The 24575-nt window shown below is 42.4% G+C and overlaps 1 pseudogene; it reads left to right on the forward strand.

Annotated features, from left to right (window-relative positions):
• The first annotated feature begins 495 nt into the window (after positions 1–495).
• On the forward strand, positions 496–24575 carry LOC147436897 (small ribosomal subunit protein uS13z/uS13y/uS13x pseudogene; annotated as a pseudogene).

Below are 24575 nucleotides of genomic sequence, written 5' to 3' on the forward strand. Positions count from 1 at the left end.
AGGGGAAACTCTGTCGGATTTTTCCCAGGAGTAAACAGTTTGGCAGACATGGCATCTTCTCAAAGTGAGACTCTTTACAACATAAATCGGAAGCTGGATGGCACAAACTTTCCATTCTGGAAGAAGCAGATTTGGCAGGTTTTGGTGGACAAAAAACAAGTGAAGCCACTGAAGCTCAAAGGGGAGAGACCAGAATGTATGGCTGAAGATGAGTGGGAAGAGCTTGACGAGCTAGCTTGTTCCACAATCATGTTGACACTGACAAGAAATGTTTACTTCAATGTAGCAGAAGAGACTACAGCGTATAACGTATGGCAAAAGCTATGTGGTATGTACGAGAAACAAAGTGCTGCTTCTCAAATTTACTGGCTCAAGAAATTGGTGGATTTGAAGATGAAGGAAGGGACAGCCATGTCAAATCATCTCAATGAATTTCACACAATTTTCAGCCAGTTAATAGCACAGGAGATAATCTTTCCAGATTTAGTGAAGGCTATGTTTCTCTTAATCACTTGGCCAGACAGTTGCGATGCTTTTCGCACGGCATTAAGTAATTGTGTCACGCCAGAGGGTCTTACAAGTGCCAATGTAGAAGGTAGCTTGCTTACAGAGGAAGTGAACAGGAAGAACATTGACAAAGGTAAAGGCAATGGTGCTTTGCTTGTTCGAGGGAGACAACAGTCTAAAGAGAAGAAGGGTAAGAAGGCACAAAACCGAAGTAAGTCTCGTGACTCGAAGTCAAAGGATGACATAGAATGCTACCATTGTGGCAAGAAGGGTCACATGAAGAGAGACTGTACGAAGTGGAAACAAGAAAAAGACAAAACAAAGAGTTTTGAGCAAGATGAAAAGAAGAGTTCAGTGAAGATTGAAGAGGTGAATGTCACAGGATCTGGTTCAGACAGTGATTCTGGTATAGCAGCTGGTGACATCTTTCTCACAAGCAATTTTGATTCGGTTTTCTTGACTACAGAGGATGGACATGCTATGAGTGATTGGATTATCGACTCAGGGAAATCTTTACATGTTTCTTCGCACAAAGAGTGGTGTACATCATATGTGGCTACTAAAGATTATGCCAGACTTGGCAATGAGCAGGTTTGTGACATACTTGGAGTGGAAGATGTGCAATTGAAGTTTCAGAATGGATCTTCTTTATGGCTCAAGAATGTCAGACCTGTTCTAGCAATCCGAAAGAGCTTGATCAATACAGGGAAGTTGGATGATGCGGGTTATGTGACAGTTTTTGGGAACAGCACTTGGAAGATCTCCAAAGGTTCGATGACTGTAACACATGGCAGCAAGTCAGGAACTCTGTACACTTTACATGTTTCAGAGGTTAAAAATCATGTAATTAATGTGATTGAGCAGCCAAGTGTGTCACTGTGGCATCGTAGGCTAGGACATATGTCAAAAAGAGGAATGGAAATACTTTCTTGTATGGTTATTTTCCTGGATTTTCATTTCAAGATTTCGAGTTTTGTGGGCATTGTGTTTATGGTAAGCAAACAGAGGAACCGCACAGATCAAAGAGGAATCGTAGGGACGAACAGTTAGCTCTTGTGCACAGTGATCTATGCGGACCAATGCCCAGTTTGTCGCTAGGGGGAGCAGCGTACTTTTGTACCTTTATAGACGACTATTCTCGCAGAGTATGGGTTTACTTCTTGAAGCACAAGGATGAGGTGCTCAAGGTCTTTAAGACATTATTGCAACTTGTGGAGAATCAGAGTGGTCAGAAGCTGAGATGCTTAAGGACAGACAATGGTGGAGAGTACATTTCCAAGGCTTTCCAAGACTTTTGTGAAGCAAAAGGAATAAAGCGGAAACTTACTACACCATACAATCCTTCACAAAATGGAGTTGTAGAATGTATGAATAGAACCATACAAGAGAAGGTCAGAAGCATGTTGTCAAATGTTGAGTTGCCTGATGGATTTTGGGCAGAAGGAGTGGCTACAGCAGTCCATTTGATCAACAGGTCTCCTAGTAGGGTTCTGGATAAGAGTGAAGTGGTCGAGATGCTATGGACAGGCAAGGCACCTTCGTATAAGCATCTCAGAATCTTTGGATGTGAAGCTTATAGCCATATTTCTAAGGATTTGAGAAATAAGTTAGAACCAAAGAGCAGGAAGTGCATATTTCTTGGCTACAGAGAATCGGGCAAGATGGTGAAGGGGATCGGGGAGCACCACAGACAGAGAGTGAGAGAGAGAGAGAGAAGGAGACACACACTATGTGGGCGGGGAGACTCAAAGAGTGAGCAGCCCCCTATACACTTATGCTATGTATAAGGTATACAAGTCAGTGGGCGCCCAGACTCTGGGCGGCCGGGCAAGGCACAGGCGCCTATACCCCAACAACCTCCCACTTAAAGGCGACTGTGCCTTTAAGCAAGGGAACCTAGTCTAAAGACTAAAAAAGGTGAGAGAAAACCGCTCTCAATCGATGCCCACTGGCTGGCTGTGATCGTGTGCATCATGCTGTCCTGCTCCCGTGTAAGTCCATACACCACCAGACGTACCGCACACGTACTGCAAGTATGTACACAATACCTGCATATCTCCCTCGTGCACTATGCCATCATTAGTCAACAAACGACTGACAACCCCAACTACATATGCTCCCACTGTAGCTGCGATATCCGGTCTCAAGATCAGCATCTCATACATGAGACCACCGAATGCCGATGCAATGCTAGCAGGCCCTGCTAGCTCTACGGAGCATGCATCAACATATATGTCCCTGGCAATAGGCATCTCTGACTGACAAGGCGTGTCAACCACATGCATCTCCTGACTGTCCGCAAAAGACGCATCAACCTGTCGTGCAACCTCAGAGCAAACCAGCTGCTCTAGGTGTCTGCTGGAAGACATATCCTGCACAACTATATCCCCATGCTCACTGTCGAGCATAGAAAGGAATGACCGCATAATCGCTGACATCTCAGCCTCCTCTGCAATCATCCACTGCAAACATGACCACTCAATCTGCTGTGACTCACTAGAGCTCTCATGCTCTAACTCCGTATGCATAGACTCTTGCACAACGTCCTCCTGTCGTGACTCACTAGAGCAAGACCGCTCTACCTGTCTATCCTGCATAGAAGTATCTCACACAACTGACTCTCTGCTTTGCTCAGTCACTAGCAAAGCATGCATGTCTGACTCTGTCACCTCTCTGTGTGACTGCTCAAGTCGTGCCCCAATTGTGTGCACAACGAGCTCACTACTCTGCACTCCATGCAAAGCATCCTGCAACCCACAAGCAAAAGAGACTCGCCTGCTCTCTCGCTCTCTACCTGGCTGCGTGATCACAGAGACAACACCGTCTCTCGTGTGATCCACATGCAATGGGTAACGTGTACCACTCCTGGCACCTCTCGCAATCACTAGCGAACCCAAATGCATCACAAAATCTTGCTCTCGTAGCGAAATCTGACATCCACAATCTCTTAGCTGACCAATCGAGATCAAACTCACTGTCAAATCTGGTACATAGCGCACATGTCGTAACAAGTAAGATGCACCACTCGGTAATGACAGTCTCACATCTCTTGCACCTGCTATCGCATGCACCGATCCATCGGTCAAACGTACACTGCCAAGCATCCCGCTAGAATAGCTACAAAACCATGCACGATGCGGCGTGACATGAAACATAGCATCTGCGTCTAGCAACCACTGCGAAGGGAGTGCACTATCCACATGTATAGCATCTCGTGCATAGCTCGAGGTAAAAGTGACATCCCCGTCACTAGTATACTCCGACACTACATGTGCCTCAACTGTCAAAGCAACTGAGTCCATGGCATCACTACATACATCTCTGAGACTGCCATGTCTCCTACGATGTTGCATACGACAAAAACAGCGCCGTCTAACGTGTCCAGAATGACCACAATACCAACATGTCATCTGTCGGCGTGCTCGTGAATGTACATGTCTCACACGAGTCCGTGATGACTCAGATCTATCATACATATCATGTAATCTGCACCAAAGTGCTCTCGAAGTAGTCTCATACATAACAAGAGCATATACAGATTCCGTAAGGTGCAAAGAGAGTGTAGATAGTGCCATCTCCTCTAGCTCCTGCCACTGATCGTCAGACATGTTTGAAGGTCTACCTGCATCACCACTCAATGGTCGATGCAACCCTCGCTGTGTCAATGCATCAAGCATACACTCTCTCCATGCCGCAAAGTCTGACCCATCAAGCATGCGCATCTGTGAGAGGTCACAATCTGATCGATCACCTGTCTCTGTCATGAGCACAATGTAGCAAACTAGAAAGCGAAACCACCTCACCAACAACACCTGGAAACTGTCTACCAATATGGCCAGAAACACAATGTAAAATCTGTGAGACACACTCCAAAATAGAGCTCCCGCAATGTCAATACAAGCCTCGCATGCTCTAGTATCACACTGCAATCTGTGAGCTAATCACCAAGCCCACACTGTGCGGTATTGATGCATACACACGCACAAATCTCCCACCTGCAGAGAACACCGCACGCAAATGTTGAGTGCAACCCGCAATCTCTACCTAGATCGCATAAATGATGCGCATAAAACTCCTGGAAAAATTTCGCCAGAGTTTCGTCAGTAAAACGGCCACAAAACCAGTAACCAAACTGACTGCACGCTCAAAACCATGAGCAACCAAAGCGTGTCAAATCACACTCCAAATGCATGCACCAATCTCCACATTTTGCATACATCATTGCAAACACCTGCAAATCTAGTACACAAATATCTGCTCTACCTGTGACTGCCAAAAAAACATGCTCGAGGCATACATTGCCGAGCTCAAAATGCAATCACATTAGTCTCCCTCAGCATCAAACCACATAAGACATACATCGTATCCTCCCACCTGTGAGGAAACTTGCAGCAAATATCACTCTCACATCTGAGAGCAAACCATGTGTGGAATCCTCGACACACAATAAACAACTGCTACTGCTACAGAAAATTCAGCGTTCAGAATTTTAAAATTCTGATATGACGAGCGCGTCCGGAGCGTGCCAAAACCCCAAGGTAGACTCCTGGATCATATGTATCCGAGTCCGGGTGTGAAAGCTATGCCAAAAACAGTGTTTTTGAGACCCGAGAGTGCACAAATAAACTTGCTGCTGTACCTGCTATAATTCAAAGCATAATTTCAGCAAATAGACATCACCATCGCGTCCGGAGCGTGCCAAAACCCTGACCTAAACTCCTGGATCATGTAGATCTGACTCTGTATGACGGAGCTACGCAAAAAACTGCGTTTTAGAGCCCAAAAATGGCAAAAACGAGTTGCACACAATCTTGAACCTGCTCCTGCTCCACTCTGCGTGATGCAATGTCCTCTCAATGCAAGCTCCAACACAAGAGCTCTGCCACAACAGCATCCAAGCACTCGAATGTCAAGCTCTCCTCCGCCAAGCACTTCTCTAACGAGCTCCACTGAGCTCAAAAGCTCCTCTCACCAAGGAAGCTGCAACCGCCTCCTCGACCAAGCTTGACCACACCAAGCTCCTAAGCTCCAAAGACAATGCTCCTCAAGCTAAAATCTCTCTTCGTGAAACTCCGCGATCGAACTCCACCGTCGAGAGCGAGCGAGCTATCGCCTCGAAGCTCTCAAAGCCGTCGTGCTCTCCGCGGTCACCATAGCTCTGATACCAATTGAAGGGGATCGGGGAGCACCACAGACAGAGAGTGAGAGAGAGAGAGAGAGAGAAGGAGACACACACTATGTGGGTGGGGAGACTCAAAGAGTGAGCAGCCCCCTATACACTTATGCTATGTATAAGGTATACAAGTCAGTGGGCGTCCAGACTCTGGGCGGCCGGGCAAGGCACAGGCGCCTATACCCCAACAGATGGGTTACCCGCTTTGGGATCCTGAGTCCAGAAAAGTTATTCGTAGCAATGATGTGCATTTCAATGAAGCCAAGTTTCACGCTAAGCCAGAGAAGACAGAGGAGATCAGAAGAGTTGTCTTCAGGGAAGATGGACCTAGTGCTAGCACATCAAGACATCATGGTCAGGCTCAGGAACAACACCACAAGATTAACATAAACTTTATAGAAACCATTAACTATCCCAAGCCTCAATCCCAAGGCCTCAAACACCTTCAAAGGTGGAGAGAGCTAGCGAGGAATGAGAGTAGGGAAGAGGAAGAAGAAACATTCAATAGGAGAAAGAAATAGTTCCTCACTTATCATCACTCTTCTTGCTAGCATGCATAATAGCATAGTAATGAACATGGAGAAGATGGCAAGCTTAAGCATTGAAGCATGGCTCTTGGTTGGATTTGAATTCCATAGCCAAGAGTGTTGGTGTAGGCTCTCACTTCTCAACAAGCTTGGAGAAGGAGGTGGAATTCCTCTACTTTTACCAAGTGGAATGTTCTAAAAAAGTGTGTGTGTGAGAGGTGTATACCCCCCAAGCATACCCCTTGCTTGCTTTGGGCGAGCCCCCCTTTTTGCTCAAGATTCAAGCTTATTGGAACCTGATTCCCGAGCCAATCACATGCACCATGCATTTCAAGCACATGGTTAGTCTTTGGACAAGTGTCCTCCTTAGCCCTTTAAGAAAGAGATCCTGAAAATATCTAGATATTTGTTAAAATGGAACTAGAAGCTCATTTGACCCCTCTTTAGCCCAGCCAATAGGATTCAAGCACACCATGTGGCTAAGCATAGGGAGAGTTTGACATGTGTCTATGTGCCCCTTGAGAAAGGGGGTGCCCTTTGGGTGAGTGGGAGGCTAAGTCAAAGATTCCCCTAACTGGGGCCTTTCCCCCTCCTTTGTAGGGTCTCTTTTTTACTCAAGCACCTTTTCCCCCATGCATGGGAAGCTTCTCAAACACCTTACTCATCAAGCATGACAAGCACCTCAAGCACCTTAGTCATCAAGCATGACAAGCACCTTAGCCATCAAGCACGACAAGCACCTCAGCCATCAAGCACGACAAGCACCTCAAGCACCTTAGTCATCAAGCACGACAAGCACCTCAAGCTTAGGTCGGGTTCCCACCTCAAGCTCATTTCCTAAGGTCAAAGGACTTTTAATACTAACCATTCGAGGTCTTTAATGAAGCTAACCCTAAGGTCTTTTAAGCTCCATTAGCTAGCCTTGCTCTTTGACATACCATCTCTCATTTGGACCCCTTTACCATTGGCCCCGTGTTGAGATAAATCCATAAGCACAAGTCTATATTCTAACCCTTGTTCCCGTTTATTATCCCACATTAAATGATCAGTTTAATATGAGAAAATCATTTGGGTTGGTTAGATATTAAATTTTATGACATTACCTCTCTCTTGAAATCATAGTCTTTCTCGACTTTTTCTTAGCGGGTAGAGGATCCCTTTTTACCCTATGACATCATTCCAAGATGGATGACTAATCCATTTGGTGCTCGAGAGACATAAGCTGTCGCAATCATGTCTACTCTTTAGTCCATTTCTTTCTCCCAAATAGAGTGACAAATTCGACTTGGTTTTGAGAGACGTCATCATCACAAACATGATTCTAAGTATGCATACTACTTAAATTTGTGCACAATAAAAAGAGAATTAGTTTTATAAGACAAAAACATTGATCATTTATAAGAAACATGTACATTTTCTTACTCTAATGTAGCATTGTAAGCATTGACTGAAGTCGCGGAGCGGAGCTTAGATCTCGACTCATACACACACACACACACACACACAGATACACAAACAGCGAGCTTTCACAGTACGCAGAGAATTCTTTGAAGGGATATCTCCCAAATCTTATTATTCACACAAGTATAAGTGAGTATATACAAAGAGTTAGTGATAAGCGAGTTAGGCAGGCGGACGGCCATATTCGTAAGAGGCCACTTGGGCTTTAATCCCAACAACCTCCCACTTAAAGTCCAATGTGGCACTTTAAGTAACTGTAAATCTATGAACATAAATGTACAAAGATTTACATGGCTACCATCTATCCAATGCCCAATAACTCACGACAATGCACAAAGCCCTCTCCTGGAAGTCCCTTTGTGAGTAGATCAGCAGGATTGTCCTTGGTGTGGATCTTTAGCAGTTGTATCTGCTTGTCTTCAAGTACTTCCCTAATGAAGTGATATTTCACATCAATATGCTTAGTCTTTGAATGGAACACTGTCTTTGCCAATTGTATAGCACTTTGACTATCACAATATAACTCTGGCATATCTACTTTGATTCCCAAGTCTGCTACCAATCTACCAAGCCAAATAGCTTCTTTGCATGCCTCATTTACTGCAACATACTCAGCTTCTGTAGTAGACTGCGTAATACAATCTTGTAATCGAGATCGCCATGATATGGCACCTCCAGCCAATGTAAAGACATAGCCTGATGTAGATCTTCTCTTATCCAAGTCTCCTGCATGATCTGAGTCAGTGTATCCTCTGACACTAAAATCCTGACTACCATAGCATATGCGCATACTCTTTGTATGTTTTAAGTATCTCATGATGCCTTTCACTACCTCCCAATGTTTCTTGCTAGGATTTGACATATATCTGCTAACCACTCCCATCGCAAATACAATATCCGTACGTGTAGCAATCATTGCATACATCAAACTCCCACATGTAGACGCATACGGCATCATATCCATTTCAACCTTTTCCACCTCAGACTGTGGGCAATCTTGGTTGCTTAGTTTCACATATGACGGCAATGGTGTCATCAATGACTTTCCCCTGTCCATATGGAAACGTTGCAACACCTTATCAATATACTCTTCCTGAGATAAGTAAAGCATCTTCTTTGACCTATCTCGCTGGATACGCATACCTAATATATGACTTGCCTCACCCATGTCTTTCATGTCAAAAACCTTTGCCATTTTTTACTTAAGAGCTGAAATTTCTGCCATTTGTCTGCCAGCAAGTAACATGTCATCCACATACAAGATGAGGATTATCAAGCTACCATCCTTAGCTTGTCGAGTATACAGGCAATGATATGTCTCACTTCTCTTGTATCCTTGAGAAAGCATAGATTGGTGAAACTTCTTGTACCATTCTCTTGGGTCCTGTTTCAAGTCATAGAGACTCTTTCTCAAACGACATACCAATTTCTCTTTGCCTTTCTCAACATACCCTTATGGCTGCTGCATATAAACCTCCTCATGTAAATCTCCATGAAGAAATGCCGTTTTCACATCCATCTGATGTAAATGCAGATCATGTTTGGCAACCAAAGCAAGTACACTTCTCAAATTTGTCATCTTGACAACTGGTGAAAAGACTTCATCAAAATTTATTCCGTGTTCTTGCTTAAAACCCTTAGCAACCAACCGTGCTTTGTATTTTGGTTGTCCATCATGAGGAGTAAGTTTATACCTGTAAAACCACTTACAAGTTAGAGCTTTCTTGCCCTCTAGCAATTGAACCAGATCCCACGTTTGATTCTTATGCAGAGCCGTCATCTCTGATTGCATGGCCAATTGCCATTTTTTCGAGTCAACCACTTGTAATGCCTCCTTGTAACAAGATGGTTCTCCGCAATCCGTGAGCATGACATAATTTAGAGGTGGCACATAACAATCAGGTGGTTTGGAGACACGCTCAAAACGTCTCACCACAACTGATTTTGCCTCTCTAGCCACTATAGGCTGTTGCTGAGCCTGACCATGCTATCTTGATGTGTCCATCTTCCCTGAAGACAACTCTTGGATCTCCTCTGTCTTCTCTGGCTTAGCGTGAAACTTGGCTTCATTGAAATTCACAGCATTGCTACGAATAAATTTTCTAGACTCAGGATCCCAAAGCCGGTAACCCCTCGCCCGATTCTCTGTAGCCAAGAAATATACACTTTTTGCTCTTTGGTTCTAACTTATTCTTGAACTCCTTAGGAATATGGCTATAAGCTTCACAACCAAAGACTCTGAGATGCTTATACAAAGGTGCCTTGCCTGTCCATAGCATCTCGACCACTTATCCAAAACCCTACTAGGAGACCTGTTGATCAAATGGATTGTTGTACCCACTGCTTCCGCCCAAAATCCATCATGCAACTCAACATTTGAAAACATGCTTGTGACCTTCTCTTGTATGGTTCTTTTCATACGTTCTGCAACTCCATTTTGTGAAGGATTGTATAGTGCAGTAAGTTCCCGCTTTATCCCTTTTGCTTCACAAAAGTCTTGGAAAGCCTTGGAAACATACTCTCCACCATTGTCTGTCCTTAAGCATCTCAGGTTTTGACCACTCTGATTCTCCACAAGTTGCAAGAATGTCTTAAAGACCTTGAGCACTTCATCCTTGTGCTTCAAGAAGTAAACCCATACTCTGCAAGAATAGTCGTCTATAAAGGTACAAAAGTACGCTGCTCCCCCTAGCGAAAAACTAGGCATTGGTCCGCATAGATCACTGTGCACAAGAGCTAACCGTTCGTCCCTACGATTCCTCTTTGATCTGTGCGGTTCCTCTGGTTGCTTACCATAAACACAATGCTCACAAAACTCGAAATCTTGAAATGAAAAGCCAGGCAAATAACCATAACAAGAAAGTATTTCCATTCCTCTTTTTGACATATGTCTTAGCCTACGATGCCACAGTGACACACTTGGTTGCTCAATCACATTAATTACATGGTTTTTAACCTTTGAAACATGTAAAGTGTACAGAGTTCTTGACTTGCTGCCATGTGCTACATTCATCGAACCTTTGGAGATCTTCCAAGCGTTGTTCCCAAAAACCGTCATATAAACCGCATCATCCAACTTTCCTGTACTGATCAAGCTCTTTCGGATTGCTGGAACATGTTTGGCATTATTGAGCCATAAAGAAGAGCCATTCTAAAAATTCAACTGCACATCTTCCACTCACAAACCTGCTCATTTCCAAGTCTGACATAATCTTTAGTAGCCACATATGATGTAAACCACTCTTTGTGCAGAGAAACATGTAAAGATGCCCCTGAGTCGATAATCCAATCATTCATAGCATGTCCATCCTCTGCAGTCAAGAAAACAAAATGAAAATTTCTTGTGAGGAAGATGTCACCAGCTGCTATACCAGAATCACTGTCTGAACCAGATCCTGTGACATTCACCTCTTCAATCTTCACTGAACTCTTCTTTTCATCTTGCTCATAACTCTTTGTTTTGCCTTTTTCTTGTTTCCACTTCGTACAGTCTCTCTTCATGTGACCATTCTTGCCACAATGGTAGCATTCTATGTCATCCTTTGACTTAGAGTCACGAGACTTACTTCGGTTTTGTGCCTTCTTACCCTTCTTCTCTTTAGACTGTTGTCTCCCTCGAACGACCAAAGCACTATTGCCTTTGCCTTTGTCAATGTTCTTCCTGTTAACTTCCTCGTAAGCAAGCTTCCTTCTACATTGGTACTTATAAGATCCTCTGGCGCGATAGAATTACTTAATGCCGTGCGAAAAGTATCCCAACTGTCTGGCAAAGTGATTAAGAGAAACATAGCCTTTACTGAATGTGGTAAGACTATCTCCTATGTTGTTAACTGGCTGAAAATTGTGTGAAATTCATTGAGATGATTTGACATGGCTGTCCCTTCCTTCATCTTCAAATCCACCAATTTCTTGAGCCAGTAAATATGTGATTGCCGAGACAGGAGACAATCTACACAAGACAGGTTTCTTTGCAGCTGAAACCTATCTTTTGGTGTAGTGCTCAGAACGAAATTCTGAGGGCATAAACAGCTTCGAAAGGGGGTAAAACTGCAGGTCACTTGTTGGAAATACTCCCAGAACGCTGAGTGTGAATTTCCAAGCTCCAGATCCAGAATCTGCCTGAAAAGTGCACGCGTGTACGATTACACGAAAACGCACTGAACCTTTCTCTGATACCAATTGAAGTCGCGGAGCGGAGCTTAGATCGACTCACACACACACACACACACACACACACACACACACACACACACACACACACACACACACACACACACACACACACACACACACACACACACAGATACACAGACAGAGAGCTTACACAGTACGTAGAGAATTCTTTGAAGGGTTATCTCCCAAATGTTATTACTCACACAAGTATAAGTGAGTATATACAAAGAGTTAGTGATAAGCGAGTTAGGCGGGCGGACGGCCATATCCGTATAAGAGGCCACTTGGGCTTTAATCCCAACATTGACAAGGTTCATACTATCCTTAAGTTGGATTCCTTGCATCCGTCTAGCATCTTCAAAAGGATAATTTTTGAACTTAATAAGATACCGTCGGATAATCTTACCATGTCGTAGTACCTTGTCTTCATGCTGAAGGATAGCTTCGGGTTGTAGCATCTCTTCTTGGTCTTTGATTTCAGGAGTGTCTTCAATAATTGGTTCACTTGGTGGCTCTCCTTTGTAGGGCTTAAGTAGGCTCACATGAAAAGCATTGTGTATGAGCCAATGGTTGGGCAACTTGAGTTGATAATCCACCTCATTGATTGGCTTTAAAATTTGAAAAGGACCATAATATCTTTTTTCTAGTTTAGCATAATACTTTTGATGGCCCGTAAGATTTTTGCCCGTTGTTTGCCTCAATCGAGCCTTGGGAAACTTAAGTAAGACCCAATCATTTTCTTTGAGTGTTAAGGCCCTTCTGTACTTTTCAGTAGTAGCCTTTTGCCTTTGTTGAGAGATGGATATAGCCTCCTTAATCTTTTGAAAAGATTCTTGTAGGTCACCGCTATACTCATTGGCAGCGAAGATCTTCCCATATACTTTAAGTAGCAAGGGACTTTTAGGTCTTTCCTCTATGATTTCAAAAGGTTCTTTTTTCGTAGAAGTATGGATAGTATTATTGTATGCATACTCTACAAGGGGCAAGTACTTTTCCCATTGTGAGCGTTGATCTACTTCTGTAACATAGGTCTTTAGTAGATCAAGAATTGTAAGATTGGCTATCTCACTTTGGCCATCCATTTGTGGGTGATAGGCCGAAGAGAAATTCAATCTTGTACCTAAATTTTCAAAGAGACCTTTCCAAAAATTACTCATCATTCTAGGATCTCTATCTGACACGATGGATGTTGGCAACCCATGGTGTTTGAAAATCTGGGATACAAGGAGAGTTGCCATTTGGTGTGCCTTAATAGTCTTTTTGATAGGAATAAAGTGTGCTTGCTTGCTAAACCTGTCGACTATTGTCCATATTCCCATGGATAGACTTGGGTAATCCAAAGATAAAATCCATGGATATACTCTCCCATGGTGAATTAGGGATTGGCAATGTCTAAAGTAATCCAAGTTGCTTCCCTCTATCATACTTAGTCTTTTGGCATACCACACATTTTGCAACATACTCTTGTATGTCCGCTTTCATGGTAGGCCAATTAAAGTACATCTCTAATCCTCGAAGAGTAGGTTGAATGCCGGAGGAGCATGGGATTCATACATGACTTTCTCACACTAAGGGAGTGGGTAACACATAGCCTATTTCCATGGAGAAGATAACCATCTTGTAAGGTGAATGGTTCCTCTTTCTTCCCCAAAGCAAGGGCTGACATGATGTCCTTAAAGTCAGGGTCAATAGCATACTCATCTAGCATAGAAGATAGATAATTGTGAGTTGCTATAGACACTGCATTAACTTTTGGTCTTTGTGAAAGTGCATTGGTCACTTGATTATGCTTACCCGCAGTGTGAGCAATATGAAAATTAAATTGCGAAAGAAAATTTTCCCACCTCATTTGTATGTCGGAAAGTTGGTTTGCATCATGAAGTGCTTGAGACTTTGGTGGTCATTTTGCAAAATAAATGGAGTCCCCAATAGATAGTGCTTCCATGTGTATAGGGCATGCAAAACAACTAAAAGCTCTTCTTCATAAATGCCCAAGGTCCATTCATCCGTATTGAGCCTTCGGCTCTCATATGCTATGGCATGCCCTTCTTGAAGCAAGATTGCTCCAAGGCAATCACCACAAGTATCACATTGGGCCTCAAATGGATTTGAGAGATCCGGAAGCATTAGGACTGATTGGGAGGGAAGCTTCTCTTTGAGCTTGTCAAAAGCATTTTGCTCCTTAGCAGTCCATGAATACTTAAACGTTGTCGGGGGATAATTTTGCAAAAGGTGAGTCGGGAAGGCATCGCCCTTGGCTGTGAGAGGTGCGGGGACAGAGGTGCAACAGACACAATTAACGACAACAGAGTTTAAAACATGCAGTTTGCCTAATTCTAGCTAATCAACAGTATCCATGATTAATCAATCACTAATGGAGGCTTAATGCTCCTCACAAGATGAAACCTGGCTTAATCCAGGTGCTAAACAAGAAAATTAATATGACTCGATTTATACTGCCTTCTGCTTCTTCCCGCTAAGGCATAGGAGTTTCTTCTTCCAACGGCCGTCTGATTTGGCTTAAAATTGAGATGAATCGGCTTAGGATTAGGATGAATTGGCTTGAGATTAGGATGAATTGGCTTTAGGACTATTCAACTTCAATGAGATTCGAATCACTAGGGAGGTTTAGCTTAGGATTATCACGGGGTATGGATGGTTTGCTTCCCGATCCAAATGGCCAATGAGGCTTAGAAGCTCGGCTTGGCTTAAGGATATTAAGAATTTGGGATTAAGCTTGATTGATGAAGGTGAGGTTTGGCTTAGAGGGCTTAGGCATATGAATAATGAGCTTTAGAAGCTTTGGCTTAGCTTAGGGATAATAAGATTAGCTCCGCTTATCAGAGCTTAGGCTCAGTTTTTGAGAGTTTAAGAGCTTTGCCCCTTCTCCCGGAGAGAGGAAGTTCCTCAAGATGATAAGGAGGAGAGAGCAAATTTCTCAAGATGAGGAGGAGCCCAAAAAAAAATAACCACACGATTCCCCTTGTAAAGCCCCTCCTTTTCTTTTATACTTGCATGGCTTTTCACTTGCATAGCCTTAGAATTCACAATTGCATTTGCAAAATTCTACCCACACTTGTCATACAAAGTGAGCTTATACATCCCACGACCTAAAATGCCTGATGCAACAATCTCATCACCAAAACTAAGATCATGAACTCTATATCTGTCATCCACAAATTTCACAACAAGACCAAGTCTAGCAAGTGCAAATATACATAGAAAAGATTCTTCTTGATTTCAAGTACATAAAGTGCATCAACAAGTGTGAAAGAACTACCATTACAGCAATCAACACAATCTTTCCAACTCCCTTAACAGGATAAGAGGCATTGTTGGCACAAGTGACTGAATTCCCATGAGGGATATCCTCAAGAGAGGTAAACAAGTCGCGATGAGAGGTAATGTGCTTTGTAGCACCACTGTCAAAGTAACACACTTGAGCATCTGCACCAACTGACAAACATGCATCATGGACAGAAGGATCATAAGTGCGCTCTACACTAAAAGCCCATTCTACATCAACATCATCATCACAGAAGACTCAACAATAGTTGCATTTGTAGTGGAACCAGCATTAGTAGTGGAGCCAACCTCTTTCTTCTTAGCCTCTTTGGCCTTCAACTTAGGACACTGCTTGATCAAATGATCATTAGCTTTACAATAGTGGCAACGCATCTTCTTTTTGCTCTTATCACCAGAATTATCGGACGAATTTCTATCAGCAGAAGCATTAGGAACAAGTGATTTGCCACTTACAAAAGAACCATGAGAAGTGGCTACATTGTTGTTACCACCTTTTCTTTGAACAGAAATAAAGGCACGTTCAACTGCATGTTGTCTAGTCCTGTTTTTTTTGGAAAGTGACACTTGCAACAGCAATGTGCATAATGCATCAAACTTGACAACTTCAGGATTTCCTTGGGTCATAAGTCTCCAAGTACTAGCAAAGTCTGGTAAGAATTTGGTAAGGCATCAAGAACAGTGTGTAGAAGGGTACTGCAAAAATAAGTTTCTCATTGATATCCTTGACACCAGTAAGGAAAGTGTCCATGTCATCTTTCACATGCATAATATTCGACTCCAACTCTTTACGCAGCAATGCAATTTTTGCCTCATAATGACTTGCATAAAGACCAACTAGAATATCCCAAGCCTATTTTGCATAGTTTTTTGAATGAATGTGAGGATTAATAGTGCGTTTCATAGACAACGCAATCAATGCATGAGCATGCGCATCTTTTACATCCCAATGAGCTTGCTCAGCTATAGGCAAAACAGCTCTAGCAGCAGGAACCCTGCCATCAAAACCTGCAACATCCTCAACATTGCCTACATCCTCAAAACCAGGACGTACATCAATGCCCTACACAATGCTCCAAACGCCCTTTGACACAAGGACATGTTGCATCATGTAAGACCACATAGGGTAATTGTCCCCATCCAACATATCCTCAGCAACAAACATCTTGAACACATCCCTGTTGTTGTCAGCCATGGTGAACACTACACTTGATGTGAAAAATGTCCGAAAAGAGGAGAAACAGAGTGGGAACAACACGTGCTATGTAGCACAAGCAGTAGAAGATTGTACGGGACCTGTTATGCAAAAAACGGCACTGACATAATTATTGCACAAAATGACAAAATAGCTTGCACAGTACTATAGTGAAAACGGAGGTCGAAATGAGCCGAAATCAAAATCCTGAGCAGACCAAGCTCTATGAGCTTACCTAGAATATTTGTCAGCCTACGAACGCTCGCCAAAGCTCACGAAAATCGGAGAAAGTGAGCATGCGTGCGTTGGAGATGCTAGCGACCAACCCTGGGAGGATGCAACCTACTTTGATACCAATTGTTGGAATTGGGGTTGTAGGAAAGCACACACAGCTTGGAGAAGATGAAGAAAGCTCAAGGCACACAATAGAGAGTGTATTACTTAGTGTGCAATGGAAAGATAGATAGCCCTAGAGTGATGGGCGTATATACAATGCATGGGGGGGAAACCTCCTAGTGAGGGAAAAAATGCCCTGGCGGTCCTAAGTGTGTTCACACACAACACTACCACATGTATATGGTAACAGAAGGACCAATGTCCCAATCAGAATCCATGAGGGCCATAGGATGACTTGCATACTTGATATTAATGTGTGTGAGGACTATGCAAAGAAAAAGATAAAGATGAACTAGAGACAACTAGTAGCTCTAGTAGACCTTTGAGCTACAAAGAGAACATGGCTGCCCTTAAAGTATGGCATTTGGTTTTTATGTAGATTTAAAGGAGAAAGTCTTTAATCTAAATGCAACTACCAATGATGATATCCACAAAAGACCACAATGTTATAGTGAATTCAATAAGACTCATGAGAATCACACCAATACAATAAATTTAATGTGACACATGTAGAGGTTAACACAAGAAATGCAAAGAATGACCCCACACTATGTTTGGAGATTTTTCAATCAGTATGATACACAACACATGCGTGCAAATCCAATGTAAAGATTGTTTTGCTTGCTTTACTAGGAGCGGCATGCTTACATTGATCAACTTTAAATGAGTGGGTATGGATTTGTAATAGCAATGTCCAAGATAGTATATTAGTTGTCAAGCTCATGTAAATGCCACCAAAGAAATGGAGATTACCTAGGTAGAGTTTGCATGCTTAAATATTACCATCTAGGGTTAAAGCATGAACTAGTAAACAATAATTTTGGTAAAATATCATATACACCATATGCAATGAAATGCCTCCCAACTAGATCCAAATTTCCTTTTTTTTTTTGGCTTAAACCGATGGTAGCCAATCTAGCCTTGTACCTAGGCGTTTCATGACTAGTGTAATCTTCAACTTGCAGTCCACTTAAATAGCAAATTATTCTCCCCTTTGTGGAAAAGTATTAAGAAAAAGGGTAAAAATTCTATAGAGAATCCACATTAGCACTGATGCACTTAGGATTGTTATTCCTCAACGTAGCTTCATCATAGCAAGAGGCCTCTCCACAATTTGTCATCAAGGCTTGGCATGAACCTTTTATCTGGCTTAATTCCCCCTCTCAAAGATACATGTTTGCATGAGGAATTGGACGTCCCACTAGCATTTCATCACTACTTAATGAATTTCCACTACTTCGTGCATGGTCAAAACTACTAGGAGCATCACTTTGCACACTTTCTTAACCTTGTGTGCGTCTTTGATCATGAATAGGTGGCATTAAATCTTGGAACATTACCTTTCCCTTTACAATACCTTTAGGAGGGGTCTTGTGCACTTTCTCCTCATTGTCTATTACATCACTACTTGAATAATCTTATGAGATGAAGGATGCCACAACAATATCCCATCTCACCATCTTTTCCATAACCAAGGAAGACACACATGCAACATTGGTTCAAGCTTATTTCTAAGATTTTTTGATGCATGCGCAAATGCTTCACAACTAGAGAATTTGAACTGATCATATGGTTTATCCGGTCCATACTTTCTCTAGAATATCTCCAAAGGTTTTTCATAGCTTTTTCCCAAAAATAATCTAACAACTTACCATGAGATCACATATTGTAAACTTTCTCTTGAATTGTGCAATTCACCTTCATAGCAACCCCAATTTTCTATGAAGGTGAATGAGAGGCAATAAGCTCTCTCTCAATGATGTTTGTATCACAAAAATATCGGTTTCCATTGGAGATATATTCTCCACCATTATTCATCCTTAAGCATGTAAAAAAAACAACATCACTTAGTGAATTGTAGGCATAGTCCACACATATTTGAACGAATAGGTCTACCTTTTGAAGGTTCTTCTTGATTGACAATATTGTATGCACTAATATAGCATGCTTACCATACACAATGCTCACACAATTTAAACTCAAAATAATTCAACACAAGCATAAAACAAAAATGAGATAGACCTTTTATTACCCTTTGGCTCAAATGGCCAAGTTGGCTATGCCAAAAAGATGTATTTGATTCCTTAATTTTATGTGAAAAGTATGGGGTCATGTACCAAAGTAAGACATAACTTGTGATACTATGTGAATAGTTAGAATTGCTAGTATATGCTACTAGTACGACAATGGTTTGGTTTGTAGTTGATATGAATTACTTTGGTACCAATATGAAACTGCTCAATTGATATGATACCATTACCTCGCAAACATACTATTGAGTCTACCAAAGTTGATGAATGAGGGAAATTAATACATCCAAAGAATGACGCATACACAAGATGAACAAATGATATGGGCTAATCCTCAAACCCAATACTACATTGATGAAGTTTGCAACATTATTTATACTGGCTAAGTATGAGTGTGTGTCCAAGTTCCAAGATCACTCAATTAAAGTGTAAATGCATTTTTCATCTCTTGGCTACATGGTATAACCATTCTCTATCCATTGTCGATTTGTACACCTATGCTATAGCTCTTCTTTATATAGATATAAGTCATGACTCCAAGTGTTTCCATGATATAAGGAAGGAAATTTCTTCACACTTCACCTTGAGATGATGAATGTGGATCCATCTATGCAGCTCCCAAAATGGACAGTCACCAAATATGGTAGAGATTGAATCATGATGTTTCCTCTCTAGTGCATAACTAGTAGATCCCTTTGTCTGTGTATACCTCCAAAAGATAATGAATAGGTTGAAGAAATATTCTCTACAATAATAGTGTTGAGAAAGGTGCATTGCCAAACATTTCTCCATTGTTATAAAAGCACTTTCCACCAAGTAAGTAGGTGATTGGTGTAGACTATCCCGATATGTAGATCAATAATTTACATGATGTAGGGCATCTCTCCACATGCCACACCATCACCATAAGTCCATGACATAGCTTCACCTTGTCATCATCACAAGAGTTTGTTTACACCTTGTTGACTAGAGATGGTGTGTACTTATAGACTTTAATGCCTTCCCCCAAGTCCATCAGAACCTTTGAAATGAAAACTTGAAATGAAAAAAATTAAAATAGAAACCAAGAAATATCTAAATGTTTGAATAAGAGCTTTAGTGAATCCATCAACAACAGTGTCCTTTGTGCTGCATGACAAAGAAGCATTGTGCACATTCTTCCTTATGCAGTGCTCTCTAACTTCAATGTGCTTGGACCTTTGAGGCATGATTAGATTGGGGAATTCCAAACTCCAAGCAAAACTTTTCGAGCAATGATAAAACCGAGCAGAGCCAAACATGATTGATACTAATTTTTTTTATAAAAGGCATTTGCATAGTAAAAGACATACAATAGCTTAGCTATCCCTAAACACCTCCCCCCTCCCCCTCCCTTTCTCTCTCTACCCAACTCGCAACTTATATGAAAATTGGAATATCCAAATACTAGTGCTACCATCCACGAGCGTCAATACTAGTAATAATGGCAATTGCACCACCCATAGCCTCTCAACTCTTTCCTCATGAGGATTCGTACTAGCACCGACAATGTGATGCCCTACGCCCTACCTTTGTTTTTCGCTAGCAGTGGTCTCTTTTGCAATGTGTCCCAAACAACACTAGTTGCATCCACCCTATCACTTGCATGTATCCGCCACCTCCATAGCTTTTGTATATAGGCGCACATATTGCCTTGCAAGGGCATTAATTGCTTGCCTAACTGCTACAAACAACAAGTGTGGAACTAAAAGACTAATAGGACTCACCACCTTATGATATTCTTTGTAGAGAAGCATATTTGTGAAGATTTTAAGGGCACTTAATAGCTTATGAGGTGATTGTGTCGTTCAAAGAAAGCAAATGTCAGACAACTATTACTAGAGGAAAACGAAGGGTCAGAGGCAAGCAACCTAGTCTTTTTCAAAAGGTTGAAGGTCTTACGAAGGAAAGTAAAAGGTGTCATGCAAGAATCATGGATGCCAATTTGGTCACGACTGGAGATTCACATCTGAAGCACCCACCCTCAAATAAGATTTCCCCAGGATGTATACCTATATCAGCTCTTTTAATTCCTTTGGTAGGATAAGCAAGGAGCTCAATTCTTTTGAAGCCTTATGGTATTGCAGTCAATCTTGGGGTGTCATTTGAAGCCTTCTACTATTGTAGTATGCCTTTGGACATCCTTGTAGAAGAGATTCCCTTCCTCATGTAGTCTCAGAAGCTTTGACACTTATTGTGGCATCCAATTGTGTTGGAGTGGTGCTACAAGCCAACAAGGAAGTTCAACGCTATTGAATTTTCGTGCAGTGCACATTGGTTGTTGCCATTCATATGATTAGCAAGAGCTGTGTATAGTTGTCTTTGAGAATTTTTCTTATTGCTATTCAAGTTTTTTAAAAAAGTTTTGGAGGTCGCCACCATGTTGATTCTCTCTCTCTCTCCCTCTCTCTCTCTCTCTCTCTCTCTCTCTCTCTCTCTCCATGCAATGCCACAGAGAACAGCGACGCCTACTCGTCTTTGCCACCACTCCGTTTTTATTCACATTTCCACTTGGCTTAATAGACTACATGCTCTAGGTAGGCAGTAACAACCCACTTACCTCACAAACACAAGTTATAATTAGTTGTCGTTGAAAGCCTCTCTCTCTCTCTCTCTCTCTCTCTCTCTCTCTCTCTCTCTCTCTCTCTCTCTCTCTCTCAAAAATAAAAATAAAACCTCTTGAAACAGTCCGCGCTAGAGCAAACTGTTCAAGAGTTTTTTTTTTGTTTTTCGATGTCTTTTGGATGTCGAGTGTTTCAAGAGGTTTTTTTTTATGTCTTTTGGATACCTCTGGCGCTCCTCCATGCCTACTCTCTCTCTCTCTCTCTCTCTCTCTCTCTCTCTCTCTCTCTCTCTCTCTCTCTCTCTCTCTCTCTCTCTCTTTTGTATCCCAATGAGCCAATGAAATTCTTTACATTTGTGCTAGAGATGGTCTCATTTTCCCCTTGCCTTCCCACATTTTTGGAAAACGGCAATTACGGCACGATATTACGCTGCGAAACATTTTTACGATATTAAGCAAGCGCATTTTTCACAATATTAAGCTGCGACACAATTTTCACGATATTAGTATTGAGCCAAGAAATCGCTCTCTCACTCTGTCTCTTGCTTGCTCACCAGTCTCGAGCTCTCTCTTTGTATGATATCTACAAGCTCAAAAATCTCTCTCTTTCTCTCTCTCTCTCTCTCTCTCTCTCTCTCTCTCTCTCTCTCTCTCTCTCTCTCTCCTGTCCAAACACTACAAAAAAACTACTGGAAACAGTCCGTGCCGGCATGGACTGTTTCCAATAGTTTTTTCTACACATGCACACTCCATACTCCATCCTGCCTCATTACTATGGCAAGGTGCAGAAGCCACAAATGTGCCCATCCTTTGTTGATTCATACTCAAAGGGACATTGGTGCAAAGCTTGAAGTAAATGGGGCCAGAATTTTGCCGTGAGAGAGAGCGTGATTTGTTTTGAGAAGAGATAGTGTGGATGTAGGACCTATGTGAGCACCAACAACCTTAGAATAACTGAGGATCTGCCATTTCAGATTTATTAATAAGGATGAGCTAATGGGCCATTAGGCAGGGCAGCTTCCACATCAGAGGGTATACGTCGTACTATGAGGAGAGAAATAAAGCAATGATTATTTTGTAACTGAAAGGGAAGATAGCATTTGAAGAACATGTGTCATTTATTAGGCCGCAACAACTCGCGGGTCACATGCTATGGCATTGAAAACGGAAAGCGTACAATGGAAAACAAAAGCGTGTTTTAGGCTTCATGTGGTAGACTGTTTTGACAATAAATAGACAATCTACCAATATTTCTCACCGAGCACACTGCATAATTACAAAAATTGACTTGTAATTTTTGTGATATTTTGTCATTAAAAGGGCATTTATAATGAAAATATGCCGTTCCAAGTTCCCAGTGCCTGTCTTTCCAAAGAAAAGGTTGCCCTTCAGTGCCTAACACTGAGGTCCTAGGCACACCTTTAGAACAAGTGAGCAACACAAAGTGGGCTATTATAATAACTCATTACCAATAACTCCAAAGTAGTATAAGCTCTCTCACAATACAATTGGACTCACTGCCATTTAGTTGGCAAACCTGCTGCCAAAAATTTGTACATAATCTCTCAATCTCTCTCTCTCTCTCTCTCTCTCTCTCTCTCTCTCTCTCTCTCTCTGAGCCTGCCCACATCATCCAAAAGAAAGTGGATACATCTGCCGTCGAGACGTCCTCCATCGATTGAGTGTAGCATTGACGCCTGTTGCAAATCTCTTGTCACTGACTCTACCCTCCAAGCCAGATTCATTCATTATCCACTGATAAGATCACTCATGTCTAGTTTTCTCAGAGCGAACGTGTTGAGCCAGTCGTAATTCCCGCCGATCCCTAGAAACTCCTTGTGTCTCATACTGCGAGCTTGCGCTGACATAAAACTCTCACATCAAACCAAGAAGGCTGTACCGGCTTTGTCATGCAGATGTGAATGACGCATGATAGTGCTGGCAAAGGGCTTTGAGGTGTGGTCAACTTAAGCTTCAGCTGCACTCTCTCTCTCTCTCTCTCTCTCTCTCTCTCTCTCTCTCTCTACCGGAAACTGAAAAAAAAACTGCTTTCCAGCAGTTTTTGTTCACTCTCTCACCACACCTCAAGCTTCTGCTGCACTCTCTCAATTCAAGCAGAGGTGCACTCTCTCACCACACCTCAAGCTTCTGGTGCACTCTCTCAATTCAGGCTTCCAGCTGCTCTCTCTCTCTCTCTCTCTCTCTCTCTCTCTCTCTCTCTCTCTGTGGCGCGGACTGTTTCGAGCAGTTTTTTTTCCAGTTTTTGTTAGAGAGAGAGAGAGAGAGAGAGAGAGAGAGAGAGAGAGGTGGTCAACTCAGGCTTCACGCTGCACGCGTCACCTCTGTATTGCACTGCCTCAGAGGCCTGGCGCACCCCCCTCCCAATTTCATTTTCAAAATTGTCTGTGCAGGGATCGATCCCCATGACAATGTGTGTGCTCTTTGGTGGGAGAATCGGGCTTTCTCTGCAAGATTTTGCTATGGTGTATGTAGTGGGTGGGGTTCAATTAGCAGCGATGCTATGCACACCGAGAGAGAGAGAGAGAGAGAGAGAGAGAGAGAGAGAGAGATTCCTACACTCTCTCAACTCAGGCTTTAGCTGCACACTTCAGCTGCACTCTCTGAACTCAGGCTTTAGATGTACACTCTCTCTCTCTCTCACTCTCTCTCTCTCTCTCTCTCAACCAAAAACTGAAAAAAAAAACTGTTGGAAACAGTCCACGCCGGAGAGAGAGTTCTCAACTCAACTGCAGATACCACATCCGCGCGGCACACGAGAGAGAGAGAGAGAGTGAGTCAGCACATTTTGCATGTTCTCAACACCAAAGTGGATGGGCGGCAGAAGATCATTTTTGCTCTGCTCTGACATCTATTAAGAGTATCGACCGACGTTTTGCTAACCTCGTCTGCAAGAAAGCGGTTGTAGACATGAACAAGAGAGTTGTCTCCTCAAGAGCTTGAAAACCTGATGTTTATCGTTGCCAATCCTCCTCAATTCAAGATTCCTGACTGGTTCTTGAACAAGAAGAAAGATTACAAGGATGGTCGATTTTCTTAAGTGGTGTCTAATCAACTTGATATGAAGTTAAGAGATGACCTGGAAAGGCTGCAAAAGATCAGGAACCACCGTGGTCTTCGTCATTATTGGGGCTTGCGCGTGCGACGTGGTCAACACACAAAAACAACTGGAAGGCGGGGGAGGACAGTTGGTGTGTCCAAGAAGCATTAA

The sequence above is a fragment of the Adiantum capillus-veneris genome, chromosome 17 (assembly GCF_014529385.1).
Source record: "Adiantum capillus-veneris isolate H3 chromosome 17, ASM1452938v2, whole genome shotgun sequence".
NCBI lineage: Eukaryota > Viridiplantae > Streptophyta > Polypodiopsida > Polypodiales > Pteridaceae > Adiantum > Adiantum capillus-veneris.